The 10000-nt window shown below is 44.4% G+C and overlaps 1 protein-coding gene across 3 annotated transcripts in view; it reads left to right on the forward strand.

The window, feature by feature from the left end:
• The first annotated feature begins 202 nt into the window (after nt 1–202).
• The window catches only part of LOC121698048 (partitioning defective 3 homolog B-like), a 54675-nt gene continuing 44877 nt past the window's right edge, over nt 203–10000 (forward strand). For all 3 annotated transcript variants that reach the window (XR_006026682.1, XM_042079763.1, XM_042079762.1), the window contains exon 1: nt 203–355. The gene's annotated coding sequence lies outside the window, so the exon portion shown is untranslated. The remainder of the gene's footprint in view (nt 356–10000) is intronic.

The raw sequence follows: 10000 nt of genomic DNA on the forward strand, positions 1-10000 counted from the left end.
CTAAATAAATAAACTGTGTGTGTGTGTGTGTGTGTGTGTGTGTGTGTGACTATACTTACATATCTGTGCCAGTATGTCGGCATGTTCTTGTGTTGATGTTTTTTTGGTTTTGTTTTTTACACATGGACTAGAGTGAATGTATGTTGCCATGGAGTCCGCCTGACTTCCTGTCCTTCCATTTCCTCTTCCTCTCAGATGACTACTCCGATGAGACCTCTGGTGGAGACACGCCCAGCCAGGAGCTGGATGATGGGGGGAAGAAGAAGAAGAAGAAGAAAAAGAAGGACAAGAAAAAAGACAAAAGCAAATCGGATGACCCGGAGAAGAAGACCAAGAGGAAATTTGGATTGCTCAGGTAGGGTCCAGTCAAAGAAGTCCGGTGATCCGGCCAGAGATGTACAAACTCACTCCGTATGCTCTAATAGACTATGAACGCAGTATGCTCTAATAGACTATGAACTCAGTATGCTCTAATACACTATGTACTCCGTATGCTCTAATAGACTATGAACTCAGTATGCTCTAATACACTATGTACTCCGTATGCTCTAATAGACTATGAACTCAGTATGCTCTAATAGACTATGAACTCAGTATGCTCTAATACACTATGTACTCAGTATGCTCTAATACACTATGTACTCAGTATGCTCCAATACACTATGTACTCAGTATGCTCTAATACGCTATGTACTCAGAATGCTCTAATACACTATGTACTCAGTATGCCCTTGGCATCATGTAGCAAATTCATGCTGTCTGTTTGTGAAATTGCTTCAAGCTGAACCTGCTTGTGGTTCATTGTCAGTTATCAGCTTGTTGATAATCACAACATTTTCCCATACCAGGGCTCCCATTCAAAAAGCGATTAAAGATCTCAATGGGACTCACCTGGTAAAATAAAGCATAAATAAATAAATGCTATGAAGCAGTTATCCATAATATATTCAATGGAAGACACAGTAAAATCATTGGCGTTCATTGTTGGTTTCCTGACCAATGATTTCTAAGGATATAATGGCATCATCATGTCATCATTATCAGTAATTGGCTTCGCAGCTGTCTTATTTGCTGCTATGGCAGCTTCTCAAGATGTGGCATCAGCTTTTATGGCTGTGAATTTATGCAAAGCTGTCATGTCAATGAGAAATAAGGAGGATGTGACACTGCAATGCCACTGGTCATTAACTACTATGACAGCTAATGAGAGGATATGGTATCTGCCCGGACATGTCGGAGGCTTCAGCTAAAGTGATACGACAGTGGGTGTTCTTATTGCTGTGGCCTTTACATTTGAAAAGAACAGATTTTCTGACCACTGATGTCATCCATTTAGGACATTGCCTTCTAGTCCAGTGTCATTTTACCCTGTTTGATTATTCTGGTCTGGTTTGATTATTCTGGAGATGGTTCCCCAGGTCTAGATTCGGACCAGAGAGAACATTAGGAACATTTTCTCTGTGTGATGTTTCTGATTGGAAACCAGTGGACCACACATGCACCACCCAGATCCAATCAGTGACAACACTTCTGTGGAAATGACCTTGGCACACACCAGTGGCATGCCCTAGGATTGAACTACCGGGGAAAATACTCAGCTTGAAATGTCGGGTGAAAAAGAAATCTGATAGTGAAGTATCTCACTCTGCCCTAATGTTTAGTCAAGGAGATGGTTTGAACACGGTGGCTGGTCAAGGAGATGGTAGGTTTTGAACATGGTAGAGAGCCTTGGCAAGTTGATTCTGGTTGTAATGAAACAAGATTAGCAGATTTCCTGCTAGGCAGTGTGAGCCGAATGATCAAGACATGTCAGAACAGCACTCCTGTGTCTTGTGTTAAGAGACTCCTGTGTCATAGATAGATAGATACTTACTTACTTACTTACTGACTTACTGACTGACTGACTGACTGACTGAAGGTCTTGTGTTAAGAGCATCTCTGCTTCTGCAGATAAGATGGAAGCAAATATGGATACACCGCTTATCTCCATGCATCTGGACACACGACTGCATGTTACATTATCTCTCTATATCTATACTAAGCAGATGCATATCTGCCCTTGGGTTTTCAATATTCATGTATGTGCACGCTCACGTCATTCACTGAAATGAACAAAGGACAAGCACACCGAGATCATCGCACGCTCCACGTTTGATGGACAGATTGGTCCGATGTCTTATTTACCAGGAATGGCCACTGGAATGACAGCTGGTGTCTGTTGATGATGAGTGGATGTCTGGCTGACAGAGAGACAGCACTGTAGGCCTGGGAACCGAGACGTCTATAGCGTCTCTGATGTGTGAGGAGGGACTCCCACCGGGTTCGTTTACCATACGGGCAGGTTATTTTCAGCACTGGCATTCGCACAATGCCTTCCAAGCCCCTTGAGGGTCTGATTGTTATCTGTTCATATAGAGCCTGATCCAGGATCAGATTCTTTCCTCTCGTTCCAAACGGGGCGGGCAAATGTTGGAAAGAGAGAACGTTGCCGTCGTGGTGGAGGGTTAAAATACCTCAATGCCAGATTGAAGCACGGTTGCCTGATTTACTTTGATGACTTTTAAGTTCCTAGAAAAACATTAAAATGGGAATTGAGGCGCGCCAGCCAAATCGCATGTCAGATGAGGTTGCGCTTGAGATGAAGAAACGCGTAAACACTTCCAGACTTCACACCAAGCCTTTCACTTTGCGGGTCTGCTTGTCGTGCTCACGAGAGCACTGTTATTGAATGTGATATATGAGCTAATTAGCCTTAATGCTTTCTAGCTCGATCTAATTGCAGGTCTTGGATGTTATTTTTTTCCCCCCTGTGTTGGCGAAAGTAGAAATCGGGATTGGAAACACATGGGTGTAACTCTCCGTCACGTGGAACAAATAGGATATTGAAGTCAGGCTGCGATTTCTCGGGTCCCCTTTAAGGGGATGCGAGATGTTTTGTTTGTCCTGCGTGTGACTGAGCGAGGCGAGGCGGTGGAGGACGAGGACGAGCGGACCATTCAGTGTTTGAATGGGCAGCTGTTGCAGATTCCATTGAGTAGGACTTAGTGGCTATTTCCATCACAAAAACAAAAGACGACTGCTGACTGGAAGATGTCTTTTTATGTCTTTGTCTCTTTATTTTTGTTCTTTCTCTTTCTTCTCTCTCTCTCTCTCTCTCTCTCTCTCTCTGTGTTTCTCTCTCTTTCCACTTCATACTAGACCACTTTTATTTTCTTCCCTGCCATCAGTTCTCTGGTCCCATACTATGCTGGGCTTTTGAAGGGAAGAGCTACTTTTACTATTCATGAATCATTTAGGCCATTTTTGTAATGGCCCACAAACTTGTATGGGTTGTGTTTTCCAAACTCTTTATGACAGATTGGCTGTACAGTACGTCATGACTTAAAGAAAGCCAGGGCAGCCCTGGCCATCGTCCCTTTTATATTGTTGGCGTTTGTAAGTGCAGTATTCAGTCTCTGGTGCAAGCAGGACTGGGCTTACTCACTCTCTCTCTCTGTCCATTAGTCAACCATATCCCACTTCAGCCTTCTCAATCTCATCCTGCCCAGCTCACCATGGCAACTGCCCACTTTCGGTACACTACAAAATGGCTGCCTCACTCTCTGCTCAGCCTCTTCTCCTATCTGCACCTCCTCCTCCTCCTACCCCCCCCCCCCCCCCTCTCTATCACTCTCTCACTCTCCATCCCTTTCTCTCTCTTTCTGTTTGAGTCCGAGTCGGGCCATTGATGTTGTGATCAGCCAGTGAGTCCCTGTAGGCAGACTCGTCCCAGAACCACAGTAGATTCCAAGATTACACAGTGGAGTGGGCGGAAGACAGAGATACAGTCATTACGTTCAGATAATGGAGGAAAATACCCCAGTGGCCATTTTTCTCCCAATGCCCACCAACTCCTGTGCCTCCCCATCTTTTTAAAGTTCCCTCTGCTGGGACTTTGGAGCCTGTAGGCTCACAGAACAGTCTGGGTAACTATCTGAGATCTATACCATTTAATGCTGCTCTACATTAAAGCTATTTTATTATCTGCTGTTTGTTTCTACTGTAGTAGTCTGTGCATGATATATCCGTATATGTGCAGATACTCTGAATTAAGGGGGTTTAGATGACTGTAATGTTTGTGCAGCACATATGGATATACTGATCAGTTTTAAGATATGGAGGAGTGTGTCCCTCAGTAATGACATTTTGAAACTTCACCAGTGGCATTAAGGCACAGCTCTGTCATTACTGCCCATATGGTTATGGTGGCTATTCTGGGAACTGAGTTATCAGTCGAGACTTAACCCAGCGGTCTTTATTTATCTTCCAAATGGGGAGCGTTGCACTGGGCCTAGCCAAGCCTTTGTGTTAGCATCTATGTCAACTCTTCCCATCCTTTTCTCCTCTCCTCTCCTCTCCTCCTCTCTCATCCCTTTCTCCTCTCCTCTCCTCACCCTCTTCTCCATTTCCTCTCCTCATCCTCGCCTGTTTCTTCTAGCCCCGCGTGAAGGCAGGCAGGCAGGCCGCCAGGGCCCCTGACGATTAAGTCAGTGCCATCTTGCCAGAGGATTTACGGACATGAAAGCCCCCTCTCTGATCCTCTGTTTACAAATCTGCCGCTTGCCATTTCCCATCCATCCGATGTCCGGATCTGAGCGCGTGCGAGATTACGCACCGACCCAAGCCCATTAGCCAGGCCCCCGTTCCGGTCACACACACACACACACTCCAGTCCCAAAAACGCGGCGGTTGTCGGCTCCAACTTGGCGTGGCATTGGCAGATCACAGATGTGTCCGGCAAAAAAGCCGGTCATCTCTCGCCTTCTCAGAGTCGTGTGCGAGTGAAAAAGTCAGGGTCACACTGTGTTGTTTACTCCAAAAAAGCCAAGGGCCTTGACAGTAATCTTTGATGGGCTGAAATGGAGATTATTCTTTAATTCGCTTAATTTTGCCACCACTAATGACCGTGAGGCAAACTGAGTAAACATGTCGAACTCAACTGGAGTTGTTTAGGAGCAGGGGATTAATGTGGTGACACAGCAAATCCTTGGTATGGGGATTTTTTGAAAGAAATGATCCGGCCACTTTTCAAGCATAAATAGGGTTTGTCAGTTTTTTGTACACACTGTGCAATATGCCTCGTTTATGGAACCATGTAGAACGTATTTCCTCTTTTGGTCATTTCATGTGGGGTATGCACATAATTAAACTATCAGAGCCTGAACTTCTGTTTGTTGTTTGGCTGTGAGTGACTGAAAAGTTTACATGGAGTCCTCACTAGCGTAAACTCCAAAAAAATAGAAAAATATTCAAGGAAAATACTTGTTTTTGGTTTGTCAAGCTAACCCATGGAATAGTGGTTTAAAGTGTTGATGTTAGCTGAGGTATATGAAGTGACGCATACACATTCCACAAAGTTAGTCTGCTGTACTTCTGACGTAAATCTGTCCCTTCCGGAACACAGTGAGGTCCCTTTGCAGGCCCTGGCATCTTTGAGTGAGACCTTGGGAATAACACTAAACCCTACACTCCTTTATTTTGTTCATAATTCACACTGTCCGTCCAGGTGCCGGTGTGTTTTACTGCACCTCAGAGAGGCGGGGATTTACACAGCCCAATAAAACAGGCCCGTAAGGACCTCCCTGGACACAGCACACCTAATGAACACGCTTAGAAAAGGGCCCAACACCACCACAGGTCATGCATTTAGACATACGTGTTGAAACGTGCCCTCGTGTTGAAATGTGTCCTTGACTTTTTCCCTTTACGGCTGTGAAGTGCAGATTGGGGTGCCCTTCAAATGCGTGTCATCATCAGCGCCAATCATGTAAATATTGACAGGCCAGATTAGTTTTCCTGAATTCAGCAGCTCTGTTTGCTCTAGTCTTCAGTACTAAGGCAGATGGGTGGCCACAGCTATTATTACTCAGTCAGTAGTAAGGAAGTCGGGTTGTAGGCGGGGTCATTATGTTGAGGCTGCTCATTATGTGTAGATTAGGCATAAATAAATAGAGTAGAACCATGTTTAAATATAGGCGATGTGTATCATTAGTGTGCTATCACCACAATGCTAATGACACACACACACACACACACGCACACCACTGTCCCACACAAGCACACCACTGTCCCACACACGCACACATCACTAGGGTTTAATATTTTTCCCGAAAATGAGATTTATCAAATCCCGGGAAAAGACGACGCATTTCCCGGGAATCCCGGGAAATAGCTGTTTTTTGTAGTTGTTGTTTTTAGCCCAAGTAATGTATGATATCACTCAAATATGCGTTCCCAAATCGCAAACTGACATTTTTATATTATTTGTATCATTATTAGGCCAAAAGAACACCGTTTATGTCCATCAACAAAGTTTGCAATTATCATTTCTGCTGCGTGTGTGATAGGCCTATCTGCCGCAGCACTAACTATGAAATGCCAAGTGGATTGTCTAGGCAACCCTTATAAAACCAATATATTACAGAACTCCATTATAAAAACTGACGAAATCTCCTAAAGTAAACCATGGAATGATTCCTAAACCATTCTGATAAACTAAATCCATGATGTGGCTATTGAGATTTGTTAACGGCTGCAAACGGGAATAATCACTCGAAGTTAACCAAATGTTTCTTTATTAAGGCAGGACAGGCATATTTATCTTTTAAACATCATAGAGTTCAAATAAATTAAATAACCCCCCAGAACACCTGACAATCCGGTCACACAACATGCACTTTGCGTTTTCATTTCCAAGTCTTTTAAAATGCTCCCATACAAAGCTGGCAGTAGACATCCTTAGGCGGTAGATACCATAGACATAATATACATAGACGCCGCATTGGCTGCTGGAAACAAGAAATGCGGCCGCCATCTTGGACCTGTCATACTCCTCATTGCGTTGCAGCAGAAAACACAAGATGACAGCACTGTGCAGCATGTTCCTGCTCAAATCGGCGGACCATACTCAGGGGGATTTACTTTTCACAAGTAAGATTTAACATTACCGCACTATTGGTTGTATTTTGTATTTTCGAACAATGTGGCCTGTATCATAGCTACATGTATGACCTTTGCAGCAAAAAAAACCGTGTGAAAATCTGTTCGGTATTCAGTGAGATATGATTAATTAAGTGTGCTGACAGCTCATTGCACCGGCCAAACAGATTACACTGAGTGGAGTGGATGACCGGTCCAAGATGGCGGCTCCAAATCTCGTCAGCGCTAGTAGGGAGCAGCGGTCGATGCGGCGTCTATGTATATTATGTCTATGGTAGATACTGCTGCGTAGGCTACTGAATGCAACGTTACCGTAAAACAACAATAGACGCGCACTCCAATAGGAGCGCACTGGAATTTTTTACTTTCATTTCCCGTTTCCCGTCATAACATTTCCCGGGAATCGGGAAATAGTTTTGATCAGATTTCCCGGGAATCCCGTCTCCCAGGATTAAACCCTACACATCACTGTCCAATTAATAACACACACACACACACACACACACCACTGCCCAATCCAAATATTTAGCACACTTTCCAACCACATTTTTAAGCCAGTGTAATTTTATTCCGAGCATGACATTTAAGTTGTGCACATCTTGTTATTGTCCTTTTCCCCGCTTCCATCACATTTGGGCGGGGAGGATAAAGCTGTTTGTGCTATCACCCACCACACACAGCAGAAATGAGGACCAATTTGAGCGATTATAAATAAATAAATAAGTTATTTATTTATTTATTTATATCGCTCAAATTGGTCCTCATTTCTGCGACGAGGTCCTAATTTGTTTGTGTTGATGTGTTTTGTCAATCAAGCGCAACAAGAAGAAAAAAAAAAGTGAGAGTACAGATTAAAAAAATAAATAAAACTACTCATGAATATGAATGGGTATCAGTCATGGCTGCTCCCTGTCCTCTGTGTGATTGTCAGTGGGCTGTCCTGTCTTCACATGGAGATTTCGGAGCAGGCATTCCTCTGCTTGGGAGAGCTTTGCTTCAGTAAGACTTTTTTCTGGCTGGTGACGGAGGTTCATAGCCGGAGCAGGAGCTGTGCAGGCAGTTGTCAAAGTGACGGTTTTAGCTTCAGTTTTAAACGCTCAGGTTCAGCTGATCAGCTGGTGTTTGGTCGTGAGGCAGCTGAAGATGGATGGCGGTTGTTTTAGGCCTGTTCTCTGAAGATTAGTCATTTCTGTCAGCTCTCTTGTTACTATTTAACCAAACCATGGCCGGTGTGATGGAGCTTGTCATGTTAGCGCACTGGCATGGCTTAAAAGTGCTCTGTTCTTGGTAATTACCATGTTATAAACTCATTGTTAAGATAAGATAACTGCCTGTGATACAAGCCCCTTAAGGAATTCAAGGAATTATTTCCCTTGAATTCCTAGCTAATGATATTGTCATTTGTAACACTTTTGGTGTATATTTTGTACCATTTTTTTCTCCTATTATTGTTATTGCTCATTCTTATCTGATTTCATCATGTAACTAATAAAAGATCCTTTACGTACTATGTACATCTAGAGAATACTCATAGATAGTAATGTGCTGTGAGCATAGGTGAGGTGTGTGCGCGTGTGTGTGTGCACTTACTGACAGTTTGCTGGATATAGCTACAAGCATCTATAAGAGTGTGTGTCTATATATATGTGTGCATTTGCACACATGCATGTTAATGGTAGTACGAGTCAGCGAGTGTGTGTGTGTGTTCCGACCATAGACGTGTCCACTTGTGGAATGACTAAATGACGGCGTGTGAAAGGGCACACGGTATCGGGCCGGTCCACGCAGGAGGCGGACTGGTCCCGCTGTGTGGATGCTCCTGAGGTGGACGCGTCACGCCGCTGATTGATGACCTCTGTCCCGCGGCGCCCGTGTGGCCAGTCCCCTTTCTCCTGGGAAAGGTTAAGTGGCTCTTACGCCCAACAGGGAGCCAGCAAGAGGAAGCGCGGGCAACGCGTTAACCTTTCCCTCGCCGCAATGCCTAATCCATATTAACCGATCGTCGCCAGCGAAGGCCGGCGTTTTACCAGACACTTGCTTTTGTAAATGTCTCGTATCGCTGTTTTCTTCTTAGCACTGTTTTTCCCCTGGATGTCTCCTACTTTTGTGGATGTGTTCTATTCTGTGAGTGTAGAAGTGCCAGCTATTTTCTGAGGCTACTTATCCACTCCCCCCCCCCCCCCCCACCCCCCCACCCCACAGCTAGTTGCCCTCTGCCCGTGCTCCTGCTCTTCCTTTCTGTCTTTCCTTCTCTCTTTCGCTCCCTTTCCTTCTCTTTCTTTCGCTCCCTTTGTCCGACAGACTAGTTTTGTGCCGCCGGACTTCTTGAATAGCTTGCGGTGACTGATTGGCCTGCCACAACAAAGAAGCGACACACTGTCACATAAGCGCTCATCGATCGCGTCCAGTTTCCTGCCCACTGGGCCTTTCCGTCCTCTCCATTTTTACAGCGCAGCTCACTCAAGAAACTTCTGAATTTTATTTCAACCTGCAGAAAAAAGGCCCCACAGCATCGGACGCCACAGTCAAGTTTGAATAACCATGAGAGCGACTCCACACCAAAAAAAGGGCTTTCTGTCTGTTTCCACCGTAATTACTTATGAAAGGAAAGCGAGGTGAATAAATGTATTAAATATGTACAATAGTAAATTATCCTAGTCAGCTTTGGAGATTTAAAGTGGCCTAAATTGATAGTGAGGACGTTTGCCAGGCGCCTAATTATCTCATCTGCCCGTGATTGTGGGCCACTTATGTGCTCTGATTAGGAAATAAAATGCTGCTATAGCAGAATGTATATGAGGGAATAAAAAGTAAAAGATTTAATTAGTCCCAGAAGGAAGAGGAGGTTCATTACAGTTTAATTATACACAGACCAGGCCGGTGCCTTTTGTGTTCCGAACAGCTACGATTGGTCTGATCGTTGAGTTAGAGCTGTCAGATAGCAGTCAGACTAGCAATTCATGATTTTGTGTGTGTGTGTGTGTGTGTGTGTGTGTGGTCTGCTTGTGTGTGCATTTGTAAG

This window comes from Alosa sapidissima, chromosome 23, assembly GCF_018492685.1.
Source record: "Alosa sapidissima isolate fAloSap1 chromosome 23, fAloSap1.pri, whole genome shotgun sequence".
In the NCBI taxonomy this organism is placed as follows: domain Eukaryota; kingdom Metazoa; phylum Chordata; class Actinopteri; order Clupeiformes; family Clupeidae; genus Alosa; species Alosa sapidissima.